Raw genomic sequence first — 16284 nt, 5'->3', positions numbered from 1 at the left:
AGTGTGCACTTGGCACTCTCCTGGAAGCCTTACCGACGTTATCACTGACCTCACCATCACCAAGGGGGAGTGCTTTTACGTTGCGCCAGAAGAAGCGATGGCTGTGCTCACAAGAGGGCCCTGGGCCAGGCACGAAGTGACATCTCACACTCGCTGGCAGGTGGCCGCCCTCCTACGCGTTCCCAGCGAAGAAAGACCGCGCAGTCCGGCGGCGGCGGCGGCTCCTCCCAGAGCGGGATGGGAGGCGGGGGGGCACCCTTTTGGGACCCCCGCCCGTCCCTCGCCCCCGCGCGCATGCTTGGCCGCTTAGGCGTGAGAGCCGCCGCCCCGGGCCGTCCCTCCCGCGCGCCTTGCACAACCTGCCCAGCTAAGTGCCGCGTCTCTGGGCAATTACCGCCCTCTCGCCGCCGGGCCGGCCGGGCAGCGCGCCAGGGGCCAGGGACTCGCAGCCACCCAGGGAGCGCGGCACCCGCCCGCCCGTCGGGCGGTCACTGCAACGCCGCGCCATTGCCCCCCGGCGGGACGCGGGACGGGGCGGCGCAGCGCAGCGCGGTGTGACGTCACGCACCGCTCCCCTCCCCGAAGCCCTCGGTTCGAGACCCGCCCCCCCAGCCTCTTGTGCGGAGTACCATCCGGTCTCCCTTTTACCTTTTAAGTAATTGTCTTCGTCCATCTCTTCTTTTCTCTTTCATCCCCATCTGCTCTCCCCTTTCTTCCCTCACTCCCTTCCCTCCTTTGTTTCCTTCCTCGTTTCTGCTTTTTCCTGCCTTTCTCCTTTCCCAGTTTTTCTCCTTGCCCTCATTTCTCCCTTCCGTCTTTCCCTCGCCTCCCCTTTTTCCTCCCCTTTTGCCCTTTGGGGCCTCTGTTTTCCTCTTCTCCCCCTTCTCTTACCATCTTTCCATCTCCTCTCTTAAAGACCCAGTGGCCCCATTGCACCATGCCAGCCCTGGATCGCCTCTGCCAGGCTGGGCCCAGGCGCCTGTCAGCGAGCCGGTTGGAGGGCTGGTGAGTCATCATTCCAGCCCAGTGTGTCAGGGCCAGTGGGCGGCCCCTGGAAGCCTCTCCGGGCTGTTTGCTGGGAGGCAGACATGTCCAGCAAGGCGCTTATGCCAGGAAGAGCTAATTAGAGCGAGGCCCTGACTCTGGCAGTCTTAGGGTCAGGTTTGCAGCCTCTCTCTCTCCTGGGTCTTGCGCACCTGGGGAACAGCGGCGCTGACGACAAGGGGGATGATGGTGATGGTGATAACGTGGACTGATAGGAGCTTCACGTTTACACAACATTTCCCTAGACATTATCTCATTCTTGTTCCCACAACAGTCCTGGGAGGTACATCTTCTTATTCCCGTTTGAAAGGTGAGGAAACTGAGCTTTGAAAAAGTGAAGGGATTTGCCTATGGCCACAGAAGGATTAGACTGCAGAGGTGACAAGAGGGGACCCAGGTTTGCATCACAAAAATAGAAGGAAAGAGACGGTGTCAGAGTTGAAAATATTGATTTTTTCCCCTCTTCTGTGCGTCCACAGCACCGTGTCTCGACTTCTGCATGTAGGCTCCAACTGGGGTGTCTCCAGAGGATGGGTGTAGGGGGTGGATATTGAGTGTCACTGGTGGAAATGGTGCCACCATGGGGCCTTGATGGGATGCACACACTCATGCCCATCAAGTCGATCCCAAGTCACAGCAGCCGACAGGACAGGTTTGAAATGCTCCTGAGGCTGCAACGCTTTGGAGTAGGAAAGCCTCATCTTTCTCCTGTGGAACGACGGGTGGTTTCGAACTGCTGCCCTTTTAGTTAGCAGCCCAACTTGTCGGCACTCTGCCAAGAAGGCTCCTGACTGCATGCAAAGCAGCTATAAAAATAGCCCGTTTCTAGGTGGCCAAAAGTCAAATAGAGTTTGCCACCTGCTTCTAGGTTATCTGGAGTTTGGCTCACTGTACAGAAACCGTGACTGGAGTTACAATTCTCCCACTTTTTCTGGGTAGAATCTCTGGTTCATGGGACCGTTGCCTTGTTCACGTTCTTTAATAATGCAGTCTCAATTCCAACACAGTATGTTGGTATGGAGATCATTGTTAATGTCATGGGTAATTAGGGGAGCTTATGAATGCTCACCTGTACCTAGCTCTCAACGCTGGGCACAGGGAGGCATACACTCCTGTGCCCCTTGAAGTAAACTGCAGTCATGCACCTATTTTTAATCCCAGGTGGGGGGGGGGCAGAACGCTTGCCCTTGAGTCTGTTCTGACCCCTGGTGAGCCATGTGCTATAGTCTAGAGTTGCTTCATAAGGCTTTCTTGGCTGTAATTGTTATGGAAGCAGGTTGCCAGTCTTTCTTCTGTGGTGCCACGGTGTGGGTTAGAACTGCCAACCTTTAGGGTAGTAGTTGCGTGCAAATCATGCTGTCTCGAGAGCTTTCTAATGGCTTCAAACCCACTACCATGCAGTCAACTCTGACTCATCGCTGCCGTAGAGGGCGGCATAGAATTGCCTGTCTGGGTTTGTGAGGCTACTGTCAATCTTTACAAGAGTAGAACGCTTCAGTTTTCTCCTGTGGAGTGGCTGGCTCATCCGAGTGCTTGCTGACCTAGTTGATAGTGGCCCGATGAATAAGCCACCAGGGCTCCCTAGCTTGGTACATCTGCCATGTCTATTGAGAAGCATTCATAGTGCCTTGTTCTTAGGAGGATCGGCCTATAGATGTCAATTAGGTCAAGTTGGTTGCTCGAGTCTTCTCTAATCCTACTGATTTTCTGTTTTTGTATTGTGCCAGTTTTTTGAGAGAAAGGTATTGAAAACTGTATAATTGGGCATTATCTATTTCTCTGTGAAATTCTATCAGTGTTTGCTCTCTATATTTTGATGCTCTGTTGCTAGGTGCACAAGTGTGTAAGCTCATTTGTCTGCTGGCTTCATTGACTCCTTTGTCATCATAAAAGCAGCCCTGGAGGCCATAATGGGTTAAGTGTGGGGCTGCTAACCACAAGGCAAGAAAGGAGACAAAGCTACCCGTCACTCCAGGGAGGAAGATGAGGCTTTCCGCTCCCCTGAAGGTCTGCAGCCTTGGAAACCTATGTGATGTCGCTGTGAGTTGGAATCAACTCGATGGCAGTGGGCTTGGTTCTCATGCTAAAATAATCTTTTCTATCTCTGGCACCTCCTCTGCTCTGAAGTCAACTTGGTCTGATATTAACATAGCCATTCCAGCATTGTCTTGGTAGTATGAGATGTCTTTCCCCAGCTTTTTATTTTAACTTCTTTGAAGAGTATATTTCTTATAGGCAACATGTAGTTGAACCTTGATTTTCTTTAATTAAAGCAATGTGACAAGCAATACCTCTTATGGTGGTGTTAAGGCTATTTCTGTGGAATGTGATTTTTTATATCGTTAGGCATAGGTTTATCATCTCGTTTTGTTTTCCATTTGCCTCACCTGTTCTTTGTTCCCCTTTCACCTTTTTTGGGGGGAGGAGTGTTGGTGGTTAAGAGAATTGAGATGATTTTATTATAAAATAATTATCAGATTCACCAAACTCACACTCACTGCCACCGAGTCGATTCCAACTCACAGTAAGCCTGTAGGACCGGGTGGCACTGTCCCTGTGGGTTTCCCAGACGAGAACAGAAAGGCTCCTCTTTCTCCCACAGAGCCGCTGGTTGTTTCAAACTTCTGGTTAACAGTGCGACTCGCACCCACTGTGCCACCACGCTCCTCATAGAGTCACCGCAGTTGCAAATATATGAACAAAGAGTCTGTGCACTCTTCCTCAGTGTCACCATCTTAGACAACGACAGGGTAACATCAGCCACCCTCGCCCCAACTCTGCCCCAGAGGGCCTTAGAAGACAAGACAGGCCTGGTGAAGTGCTTCTCAAAGTTCACTCTGGGAGCCTCCTCCACAAATGTGAGGTCATCATGCTGTTGTTGGAAGGTCCCAGACTAAAACGCTACCTTGGCCTCCACCCCCTCCCCATCGTTGTTTGCAAGCACTGAGGCAGGCCTTCCGGTCGAAGGTCTTCCTCTTTTCCACTGACCCTCCACTTCACCAAGCATGACGTCCATTTCCACGAGCCGGTCCCCCCTGAAACCATGTCCACAGTACACTAAGCAAAGTCGTCCCACCCTAGCATCTAAGGAGCACTGTGACCAGCGTTCCTCCCAGACAGATGGGGTTGTTCTGGCAGTTCACGAGATGGTCAATATTCTTTGCCGATGTTGTAATTCAAATGCCACAATTCTTCTGCCGTCTTCCTCATTCGTTGTTCAGCTTTCACGTGTGTACGAGGTGGTTGAAAAGGTGGCTCCTGAGCCAGCTGCCCCTTTGCTCCTCAGAGGGCTCTGCGACACTCTAAAGAGGCTTGGTGCAGCACACCTGCCCATGCAGGGCATCCTTTGATTTCTTTTTTTATCCCTGTCATTAAAAACTCAACATCAAGTGATGATAGCAACATATGTACAAGTATGCTTGATACTGTATGTATGGGATGTTATAAGAGTTGTAAGAGCCCCCAATAAAATGATTTAAAAAAACAATTAGCATCATGTTGTTATTAGTTGTCAACTGATCAACTCCAGCTCATTGAGGACGAAATGTTGTCCTGCCCCATGCTGTCTTGTGAGCACTCTCTGAATCTGTTATTGTGCTCATTGTCTCATTGAAGATTTTCCTCGTATTTTTTTCAATCACATTCTTTTACGGGGATCCCTTTAATTTATGTAAAAATAGTTTTATTGGCATATACTTCACATATCACACAATTTAATTGTTCAATCTACTAATATTAAGAAGGGTTTTGCCATCATCATCACAATCGATTTCAGACCATCTTGGACTCATTGTCTCTAGCTCCCCCATCCCTCATTCTTCACTGCCTTGGAAATTATCCATCCAATTACTGTCTCTGTAGATCTACCCGTCCTGGGCTACCCCCATGCTCGCTCACAGAGACCCTGTAGGAGAGGGTAGAACTGCCCCTCTGAGTGTCTGGGACTGTAACTCTCTATGAGAGCAGAGCCCGCCTTTCTCAGGCGGAGCAGCTGGTTGTTTTGAAATGCTGACCTCGTGGTTAGCAGCTCAAGGTGTAACCAGTACACCACCAGGGCACACGTCCCTGCCTTTTGGGCACTAGGCCGGCTCTCTACATGACCTGACAGGAGAAGCCTGCCGTCGTCTTGTGTTTATCCTTTAGTAGCAGATTCATGTAGTCGTTGCCCCTTTGGGATTGACGAACTTCACTCCGCATAATGGTTTCCAGGTCTATCTATGTCACGAGGTGTTTCCTGGTTCCATCCCCGGTTTTTAGGGATGTGTGTACTTACCAGTTTCTTTATCCATTCTTCTACTGACGGGCATTTGGGCGGCTGCCAGGTTCTTGCTGTTGTGAACTGTGCTTTAACGAACACAGGAGGGTATACGTCTGTCATTTGATTTCTTAGCTCCTACTTCCCGGAGCACTGACTGTGGATCCAGGTAGAAGGAATCTTTGATAATTGGGCAATCTTTTCTCCATTTGTTATGATGTTGTCTTTTGGTCCGTCTGTGAGGGTTTTTGTTTTCTCTGCATTGAGTCGTAATGCGTATTGCAATCTTTGATCTTCATCAGGGAATGCTTCCCGTCCTCTCGGCTTCTAGCCAGCAACGTCACGGCATCTGCACATCGAAGGCGGTCAATGAGCTTTCCTCCATCCCAGTGCCGCGTTCTTCTTCTGATAGCCCAGCGTCTCAGCTTCTCTGCTCAGCATACAGATCGGTAAGTGTGGCGAGAGGCGTTGGGACCGATTCCCCGGAAACTAACAACATCAGCAATTCTACACGTGTGGCTGATGTGTGTTCATCACCTCAATCAATTTTAGAGCATTTTTGTTGCACCAAAGAGAACCAGCTCTCCCTGGTTATCCCTTCCCAACCTCAGCAGCCCAGGCCACCGCTAATCTGCTTCTGCTTCTGCAGTCTTGTTTATTTAGACTTTCCTACGAGTGAAATCACACGTATGTGGCCATGGGGCAGTATTCATTTGGTTATTTTTCTGCCCCCTCTTTTTCTCTTCTCCTTCAGATACCCCAATTTGTTCTCACATTATTTTGAAAACTTGATTTCACTATAACCGATTGTTCGATTATCTTGTATATTTTATTTAAGGATCCCTGGGGGCACCGCAGGGTGAGCGAGGGGCTGCCAACCGCAAAGTGGGTGGTTTAAGCCCAGCAGACCCTCGGAGGGTGAAAGACGAGGCTGGCTGCCCTGTAAAGACGGGCCATCTTGGAACCCTTACCTAGAGGTGCTCAGCGTTGGAATCGACTCGATGGCCGTGGGTTGGGCTTGGTTTGGGTTTCAGATTTATTCATTTATTCATTTCAGAACATTAGTATAAGGTGTCCAGAGCTTTCCCCAGACTCCCAAAGAGGTCCTTCCCACAAAAATGGTGAGAAGAAATATCACAGGCCTAGACAGTGTTGTCGATGAATGTTTTCCAAAGAAAACGATTCCTTAACATATTTATTGTTATTTCAATAGAGATTACATTTGATCAAATAAATTCGGGAAACGCTGAGTGAAACACCATTAACTTTTCTTTTTTCTCTACTGTTGGAATCCTTGGAACCTTTCATTAAAAAACTCCTTTGTGCTGTAGGTGACAGTTTACGTAGTAATTTCAACAGTCCATTCAATAGTTGTGTGGCACTGTTTGCTGTCCCCACAATGGGCCGCACTCTCCCTAGTTCCTCCTTGTCCTCTCCTCTTTGGTCTTGGGCAGATGCTAGCCTGTTGGTCTTTAGAGTGGGCTGTTCTGAGGAGCACATGCTTCGTACTGCTTGTCCCGCAGGCCCTTCTATTGTTTGACTGAAAGTTCGCTGCTGGGAGTGTCTCCAGTTTCGTGGCAGGAGACTGTCTCAGGACAATAGTCTCTCGAGCCTCTTTCCAACCAGTACATCTGGTGTCTCTCGCTCTCCCTTTCGGCTCTGAACTTTATGTTTTGTTTGGAGTTTAGCCATTGTCACCAGAACCTTCTAGTGGGGTCTTGGTCAGAGTGGTGGGTAATTTTAGCTGGACACCATCTAGTTCTTCTGGTCTCTTAGGAAGATTAGAGAAGGCCGTGAATCATGTGGGAAGTTATTTGTTTGGAGTAATTGCTTCCTTGAATTTTTGTTTTTCTTTATTCTCCTCTATCCCAGGAAACTAGAGACCAATAGTTGCTTCTTAGCCGGCCACTTATTTGTAAAGCTTTTAAGATGCTTGACAGTACACACTGTCTAGGGTGTAGAACACTATCTTTATCACCTGTTTTGTCAATTGACAGGTGTTTGCTGAGGCGATGGGCCATGGTTGAGTCCCGACAGCCCAACTCAGACTCACGGCCAGCAAGTCAATACCGACTGACAGTGACCATGGGACAGGATAGAATGCCTGAGAGTTTCCGAGACTGTAACTGTTGACAGGTGTAGAAAGCCTTATCTTTCTCCCGAGGAGTGACTGGTGGTTTTGAACTGTGGACCTTGAGAATCGCAGTCCAATGTGTAACCACTATGCCACCAGGGCTCCTTCTGGGTAGCCAAGTCGTGTTTGTAATTGTGTTCCCTAGCTTTCAGAGGCTTGAATTTGCTAAAATGCCTCGTATGGATCTGAGAGCAGATGGGATGTGGAGCACTGCCCTGATGCAGGGCCGCACACAGGATGCAGGAGTTTTAATTTGTTACCAGCAACCCTCTGATAGGATCTAGTGGACTGAATTCTGGAAAGGAAGTGCTCCAGGACACACATCTCTTACAAACGACTTTACGTGGTGAGAGATGTTTCTATAATGGACTCATTTATGGGTCCACTCAGAAGGAAAAGCAAGAGCCCCAAACCCCATGGGCTCCCCAGTACTGGATTAACTGTATCGTGGCAGTTAGATTTTAAATCAACTTGCACTCTTGTGTGTGGGGGGGAAGGAGAGGGGAAGGGAACCAACCTGTCCATCAGATTACAGCCTGAGGATGCTTCCTGGGAGGTGTGGCCTTTTGAGAAGAGAAACCCTGGGGACCCCTCCCCTGACACTCTTGCTCCGTTGCCTTGCTCCCTGTCACGACTCTGTGCATCTGCCTCCTTGGGTGGCCCCGTGTGGGCAGCCTGACCCTGGGAGCTGCTGCCCTGCTGTCTTCCTCCTGACCGTGGATCCACGCAACTTTGCACCCACTGGCTTGGGACCTCCCAGGCTCCACCTTTCTGCATCATTGGCCTACAACCACCTGAGGCAGAAGGTGGCGTGGCGTTGAGTTGGGATGGGGTTGGGAGGCCTTCTTGATATAAGGTGACTCCTGGAGGTAAAGTTCTTTTGTGCACACCTATGGGACTCGCTGGTTTTGTTTCTCTGTACCACCCTGCCTGACACACCTGTGATTTAAGAATGTCCAACTGTGAAACGGAATGTAGAACTCCATAACCAACATCAAAGCAAAATGAATTTACAGAGTAAACATCAGGCTGCAAACTCACCCAATCCAAACAGCCGGCATCAAATGTGCTGGATTTATTTTTTTCTTGCTGATGTGAAATGTCTGCTTCTAACATTACCGTGGGGCTGACTTGCCAAGGGACCAATTCATTGGACTCTGTCCTGCCTTCTGTTATCCCACAGTGTACGTGGGAAGACTCGGTCCTCGCAGCTTTGCTGTCCTGAGACTCCGAGAGATCATTTCATCTGCCTTTCTTTTCTCATTAATGGCTACAGTTAAATTGCTTCCCCCAAACAATTACAGGCGGACCTCAAATTCATCATAGGCAACATCATAACTTAAAAATACAGCTGTCCCATGTGATTGCTGGGGTAAAGGGAGCACTGTGTTTTATTTATGTGTGTGTGTGATAGTTCTATTTATTTATTTTTAACAATCATTTCATTGGGGGCTCTCACAGCTCTTACAACAATCCATACATCAATTGCATCAAGCGTATTTGTACCTGTGATGCCATGTGCTTTATAGTGTAACCCTACAGCCACCACAACGCACAGCCATGGAGTCGATTCCAACCCATCGCCACTCGATCCAGGTTTCCAAGGTGTCTTAAGTCTTTAGGAGGACAGACAGCCTCGTCTTTCTCCTGCAGAGCGGCTGGTGAGTTTGAACCATCGCCCTTGCAGTTAGTAGCCCCAACACCGACCCCTCAGCACCACCAGGGCTCCTTACCCTGTCAAGCATTATTGTTTGTTTAAGCTGTTATCCAGAGAACATTAAAAGCCTGGGAAGCTTAGGGCTGGGTGTGCAGGCTCCATCTGAGAAACTGTTGCAGTGTTCACCTGCACAGCACTTGTGTGGGATGACCTGGGAGCTGCCTGCCACGCCACTGAACCACCCAGGAGGGACGGGGCAGGCGCTGTGTCTCTTGTGCTCCAGATCAGTGTGGCACTGCACGCCCAGAGACAGAGGCTGGCCGCTGGCCCTCAGCATGCAGTTTCAGGTAGGTGGCTCCTCCCCAGCCACCTATGAGCAGAGTCACTCCCCAGGCTCATGCTACAGTCGCAGCCTTACAGGCAGGTACATGAGAGAACTGTTGCCTCCCGCCAGCTGCAGCCACCTATGTGTCCAGCCCATCTTTCTCTACGGGACCTTTATGACTAGTCCCAACATGCCTCCCATCCCCAGTCACCAGAACCCCTAACCACCCCCACTCTGTGTATCAAAGTTAATTCCTCTGTCTGGTCCAGGTCAACCCCTCAGTTTACCATCTGGACCTCATCCACTGCCTCCCGCTCTCGCCACAAGCTTGTTCCTACAATCATCATGCTGACGTCTATCTTTCAGGAGCCTGCCTTTCTTCAACACACTTCTTCCCAGACTGGTTTGCACCCAGCACCCCGACTTCCTCACTGCCCTTTAGATCCTCTACACCCACTGCACTCTGCCCTAGCCCCTCCTTGGTTTTCCCAAGGACACTGAAACCCCAACTAACCAAACCCATCCGAAGCGGTCCAGTCTTACTGGACTTGACCTCAGCTGCAGGGAACATAACAGCTGACAGTCTTCTCCTGGCTACTCCTTTGCGACACCCGCCGGGCATTTTTCCTGATTCTCCTCTAACTTGGCCCCCTGGTGGCTCTTCTTTCTCTGTCCTTTCTCCACAGGTGAGTGTTTCTCAGGGCCCGTTCACGTCTGAGGCTCTTGCTACTCGGGTCACATGCCTGTGGTTTGAGTGACTGCCCTTATTCTCAGGAGGCACTGGAGTCCCACAGCTAGACCTCCGACGAGCTCAGTTTTGAACCCCACGCTTAGGTGGGTGAAGGATGATCCCCACCAGTCTTCAAGACTCACCCCAGATACCTTCTCCTCCAGAGCCTGCCAACCCTCCTGGCCGGGACTGGGAGAGTGCTCTTCCCTCTACGTCATGCAGCTGCGCTCTCACCTTGTCTGGTAAGTTATTTGGTCTCATCACCAGAAGGGAAGCTCCTTGAAGGCGGGGATTTTTGTCTGCTGAATTCCTTATCTGAAGACTTGTCATGCTCCCTGCTCAAAATATGTTTGTAAAGTAAATGAATGAATGCATGAATGAATGAGTCCTCCCAATAAGAGGCCAGGTCAGCTCTGATGCTATTCCCATTTAGAAGATGCCAAGGTTAAGACGTGGAGCAGGAAGAAGTAATGGGGGAAGTTCAAGGTACCACCAGGCCAGTGACTCCCTAGACGAGACTTTCATGGTGTCTGAGCGCTGGGCGCAGAGGGCAGTCTGGGACCTGGAGGCACTACAGAGCGAGCCTCTCAAGGGCCTTCCAGCATCATCTTTCCCTAGCTTCCCTCTGACTTGGAAGGCAGCCTTCCACCCCAAATTCTGCTGCCCTGACAGCTTCTGCTTTAAACCCTGCACATGATCCCAGCCTCAGTCCGCTGTGGCTTCTAGCTGTCGTGGGTTTCAGTCTCGGAGCATGCTTTCCAATTGGTATCAACTGCCCGTTCAGATGATGCAGGCTTTGACTCTTGCGCTTCGTAGCTGGGGAGCCTCCGGCTGTTTAGTCTGCTAGACTCGCCCGGAGCCCTTCTTCCTTACGTTCCACCTCCCCCAGCACCCATCTGGATGTAGTTTCCCCAGGCAGAGGGGCGTCTGTGTGTGTAGGGGGGTGGGGAGCAAGTCTAAGAAAGAACATAGGGGGGAAAATAGACACTTTGCCCCATGATTTTTCTGAGTAATTCCTTCATAACCCTACAAAGTTGCCTCTCTTGACTCGAAAGTTGCTGCTCAGGCCCCTTGATTCTGAGGTCCAAAGATTTCTGGATGGGGCTTTCCAAGTCTAGGAAGTGCCTGGGCCCGGCCCCACGAGTGCACATAGGGCAGGTGTGTGGAGGAGAGCTTCATGCCCAGCCAGAGCTCACCTCCCCAGCCTGGTTGCTGCCTTCCGGGTCTCTGCTGTTTACGCAACAAAGTCTACTCTCTTCATCCTGGCCCAAGGTCTTTCGCCACCTGGCTCTGCTGACCTCTCCACCCAATGTAAGCCTGAACTAACATTATGCTGGCACAACCCACGCTTTCCCGCCTTCAGACTTTCCCTCATGCAGTCTCCTCACCCTGAGATACCCTTTCTCTGTTTATTTATTGAGTGATTGATTGATCGATTTCGGCATCTCAGTCCTTCCCTATACTCCAAGGTCAAGATTCAAATGCCATCTTCCCAGGAACGTAGGGCTTACCTTTCCTGTCTCCTGAGCCCCGTAGTTGGCCTGTGCCTTAACTTCCGGTGGCCCAGGGCAGAGCTCCGCAAGCTCTCCTACGGCTGGAGTCCGTGTGTCCAGGTCTGCGTATCCTAGGAGGCTGTGTTCTTTCTGAGGGGAGCCGTCTTTGGTTTGCTCTGCTCCTACAATGCACACTGTTCTTGGTGAGTGGCCGGTCCATTTGTGTGCAATGGAGGGAAGGGACCTGTGAGTCTCCATGCAGCATGCTGTTGGGGACTGGGTGGTGGCCACGTCACCCGGAGTCCCTGAACTTCATGGAAGGTGATCACTGAGACTCTCTCCAGGATTGGGGCTGAGAACTTGAAGGCAACGGAAGACCTGCAGCTGTGTTTCTGACCGGCGGAGAGTCCGAGCTTTCATGGTCTAGGTCGTAGGAGGAGATGAAGGCAGCATCCCTGAAAGGTCCCTCCGCCCTCCTCACTCCACAGCCCAGACCTCTGAATGGAGGAGCAAGCGGCTGAGGGGCCAAATGACGGCAGAGGGATTCACCACTGTAACTCCGAGGAAGCTGACTTGTTGCCTTAAACACTGGCTTTGGCCTCAACTCCCATGCCTTCATCTTAGCCCCAGTGCAAATGACCAAAACCATACCAAATCCATGACTATCGAGTCAGTGCCAACTCACAGTGATGCCATAGGGCAGGTTAGCATTGCCCCTGTGAGTTTCTGAGACGGCAACGGTCTGGGGGAGGAGAAAGCCCCGTCTTTTGCTCATGGAGAGGCTGGTGGCGTTGAACTGTGCACCTTGTGGATCGAAAGCCCAATACATAACCACTACGCCACCAGGGCCCTCCAATATTAGAGTTAGGAAGAGCATGAAGGATCATTGGGTCAAATCCATATTGTATGGAAATCTGAATAATAGCAATAGTTGTTTTTGAGAGCTGACTCTGCTAGCTACGATGACAAGCACTTTACACACACGATCTAATGTTTCCTTTCTACATCAATGAGAGGTGGGCAGCGCCATCTCTACTGTGTCAACAGGAAATCAGGTGTCGAGAGGGCCCATATGTCGTCGCTCAAGGTGGCACAGCCAAGGCCTGGGCGAAACGGCTTCTCGTTTCTCCTGCAGGAATCCGAGACCCACAAAGGGGCAGTAACTGGACAGGGGAGCCCAGCCCCTCTCGGGCAGTGCAACTCCTTTATCCAGAGGCGTCTTCACTCCTGGGCCTTCGGAGACAACTGGCTGCCAGAACACAGTGAAGAGAATTTCAAGTGTGTCCATTCTCTCACCATGCAGGGAGGGAGCCTGCCCTCAAAGCCCCATCCAGGAAGCAAGATTCCGCTCCTGAGCAAGAGCCACTTCCCATGGCGGCGCCGCCTTCTTGAGTCGCAGCTCTGGTATGAAGTAGGACTTGTTTCAAGCAGTCAACAGCAGCACTCTGCATTGTGTTGAGCGGTGACAGTATAATCCTCCTTAATAATTTGGTTCCCTCTCCAAACTCCCCCCTCCATTATGCATCCTGACAATGTGACTTCGCTGCCGGTAAGTGCAGGGGGATTTGGGGAGAGAGGGAGAGGAAAAGGTCTTTGCTACTCTCAAATCACTCAGAGATCCCTCACTAAAAACTGTGTCCTTTCACCCCCACCCCTTTTATTTTTGCTATTTGCTCTTCATATTTCTCTGAAAGTGTCTTTAAAAAATCCAAACATATAAGAAGGATCTTAGTATATTAAAACTTCCACATATCCATCGTGCAGCTTCAATAATAGAAAGAGATGGCCAATCTAGTTTTATTTACGTTCTCCCCACTCCTTCCCCACGATCTATCCATTGGATCTGTGAAGGAAATCCCAGACATTTATATATGTGTTGCTGTGAGGATCCCAGGTCACACACACGCAGACTTATTCCAAACAAGATGTGTTTGAACACGTGCCTGCGTCCGTGGAAGGCTGCAGACACGTTCTCTCAATCATACCATTGTCTTAGACTTCGTACTGTGCCTTCAGGAAACAAGGTGACTTCCCAGGGAATCCACTGAGCCAGTTAAAGTCAAGGCAGAGAGATCAGCTCAGAAAGATAGGGCATCTGTCTGGGGGAATGCTAGAAGTTTGAACCTAAAGGAGTCATCTTTGGTAGGCATGGTAGTTAGATTTGGTAGACCATCACAGGGCCTTATTAGGAAGAAGTGTTAAGATATTTTAAAATCTACATTGGTGAGGAAAAGGCCAAGGGAGTTGTGTAGAGGACATTTCCGCCCCCCCCCCCCTTTACACATGATACGTGCGTGTTCTTCCAGGGTAGCAAGGGCGGCCCTATGAGAATTTCACCAAGACCCCTTCCCCCGTGTATTCCACAGCCTGATACTGTCCCTTCTCCAGTGTGGCAGTCACGGGATCTTTTATACAGTGGCTGAGACTCCCAGAGAATGGTCCAAGAGACCCAGCCCAAAGCTGCAAGCTCTTTTCTGGCCTGCTCTCTCAGAAGTCATGCCGCCTCTCGTCTGCTGTATTCTGTTGGATACAAGTGAACCTCTGGACCATCCCTTACCCAAGGAGAGGGTACACGAGCATGTGGGTACCAGAGTAGCCGCTACCAACCGTGGAGCACAGTGTCCAAGGCCGTCTCATCACCTGGCTTCTTTCAATGACCATAATTCCTTCTCCCTAGAGGTCTGGCTGTCTTCTGAAGTGAGGAGCTGTGTACACAGTGCAGGAGACAAAGCCATACTGCAAGTGTCCGCATGTCCTTTCAAGGGCAGCAGAGTGCAGACAGCCCCGTTGTGAGTGGAGACAACACTGACAATACTGCAAAATTGGATGGACGGTTCAGGGCCAGCCTCAACCTGGCCGGGAGCTCCTGGAGACTCACTATCCCCTGGTACCGCACAAACTCTGCCTTATGCCAAACACCTTCATGGGCTCACTTAGAACAACTGGGCCGTGTCTGGCTGGAACATTCACACCAAGATCTTCTCTCTCGAGCAGCAAGCCACAAGCCCTCAGGGTCGCAGGATGGTCAGGGGCTCTGCGGTGCCTCACTCAGGGATGGCTTCTAATGACCGCAGACCTCTCCTTCCCGTGCAGCCGCTTCTTCATTGCTGCAGGTGTTTGCACGTTTTGATGGCAAGTTACAAGTAATCCTGTTGATTTCTGTAAAGACTTTATTGTGTTTGCATTTTCACTTAGGACACATTTCCAAGAGAGAATTCTTTTTTTAAAAACATTTTATTAGGGGCTCATACAACTCTTATTGCAATCCATACATATACATACATCAGTTGTATAAAGCACATCCGTACATTCTTTGCCCTAACCATTTTCAAAGCATTTACTCTCCACTTAAGCCCTTTGCATCAGGTCCTCTACTTTTTCCCCTCCCTCCCTGCTCCCCCCTCCCTCATGAGCCCTTGATAATTTATCGATTGTTATTTTGTCATATCTTGCCCTATCCAGAGTCTCCCTTCCCCGCCTTCTCTGCCGTCCGTCTCCCAGGGAGGAGGTCACATGTGGATCTCCAAGAGAAAATTCTATGGGGCTCTCCAGATAGTATCAATTTGTTTTCCCAAAGGTGCACACCGTTTATGACACCATTGGTAGCCATCATCGTGACGTGGTGCCGCTAGCTGACAAGGTGCCAAACGGAATTCAAAATGGCCTTGGGCTTATTGTTCTTTCTTTCCTCCATCTGTTGTAAGTTGCCAGCTATTTCTTTTGGCCCCAGCGTTACACAGAGCTAATTTGTTTAATTTGTATCAATTGGGTGTTGGTTGTTGAAGTAACATTGAGGGTGTTTTGCAGCAGCGCAATTCATATCAAAGAGGTTCTCATTCTTTAATCATGCCATTTCACTTCTAATTAGAATTGTCTTCTTGGATTTGGCACCTACAAGGAATTCTCAAGGATGAGCTGCACGTAATTATATTTGCAAGAATGCAGAGGGAAAAGATGCAAAACATAAATAAATAAAAATAGTGTAAAACAACCCAGATTGTGTAAAACAACCCAGAGGTTATAAATAGTACATGTGTGTAACAATGTATATAATATCATTGCATTCCTTTGTTCAATTCAGGAGGTAGAGCGGGAAGGATTTATTGTGCCCATTGCACAAACGAGACTGTTGAGGCTCCGAGAAGTTCAGTTCATTTGCATAGTGAGCCAACTTTTTCATGACAGAGAAGTAAAATTCAGGTTTTCTGACTCTAAAGAAGGCGTTGGTTTTTTTTTTTTCTTTCTGAATTTATTACAAAGCCATTAGTGGCTGCTCACCATATCCCAGTGGGCTGGGAGCTGGGCACAGTCATCAAAACAAGCTTGTCGTCCGGGAGGAAGACAAGTGCCGTCCCAGTCGGTGAGCACAGGAGTCCTCCGTGGCACCGAGGAGGGAAGCCCCGGCCAGCCTGGGGGGGCAGGGGGAGCTAGGCTGCTTCCTGGAGGAGGTCACGTGTAAAGAGAATGCTCACCATGTGCCAGCCAGGCTATGCGCCATGGATACGATGGGCCCAGGACAGGGGAGGCGGGCGATCCACTCGGAGGTGAGAGCGCATGTGGAGGTAGACTGCGTGTGTCTTGGGATTGGTTGGATGTCGGCGGTGAGGGAGGGAGATTCATTGAGGACGATGCCCAGGGGTCTGTCT

At 50.1% G+C, this 16284-nt stretch overlaps 1 long non-coding RNA gene across 1 annotated transcript; it reads left to right on the top strand.

Moving 5' to 3' along the window:
* Positions 1-738: 738 nt before the first annotated feature.
* Positions 739-15817, top strand: LOC142457898 (uncharacterized). The gene is made up of 4 exons (XR_012786394.1): positions 739-1005; positions 5602-5748; positions 10310-10387; positions 12942-15817. It is a non-coding gene; the product is annotated as an uncharacterized LOC142457898 (long non-coding RNA).
* Positions 15818-16284: the final 467 nt, after the last annotated feature.

Source organism: Tenrec ecaudatus, chromosome 10 (assembly GCF_050624435.1).
Source record: "Tenrec ecaudatus isolate mTenEca1 chromosome 10, mTenEca1.hap1, whole genome shotgun sequence".
In the NCBI taxonomy this organism is placed as follows: Eukaryota; Metazoa; Chordata; class Mammalia; order Afrosoricida; family Tenrecidae; genus Tenrec; species Tenrec ecaudatus.
This window is presented reverse-complemented; position numbering and strand designations above follow the sequence as displayed.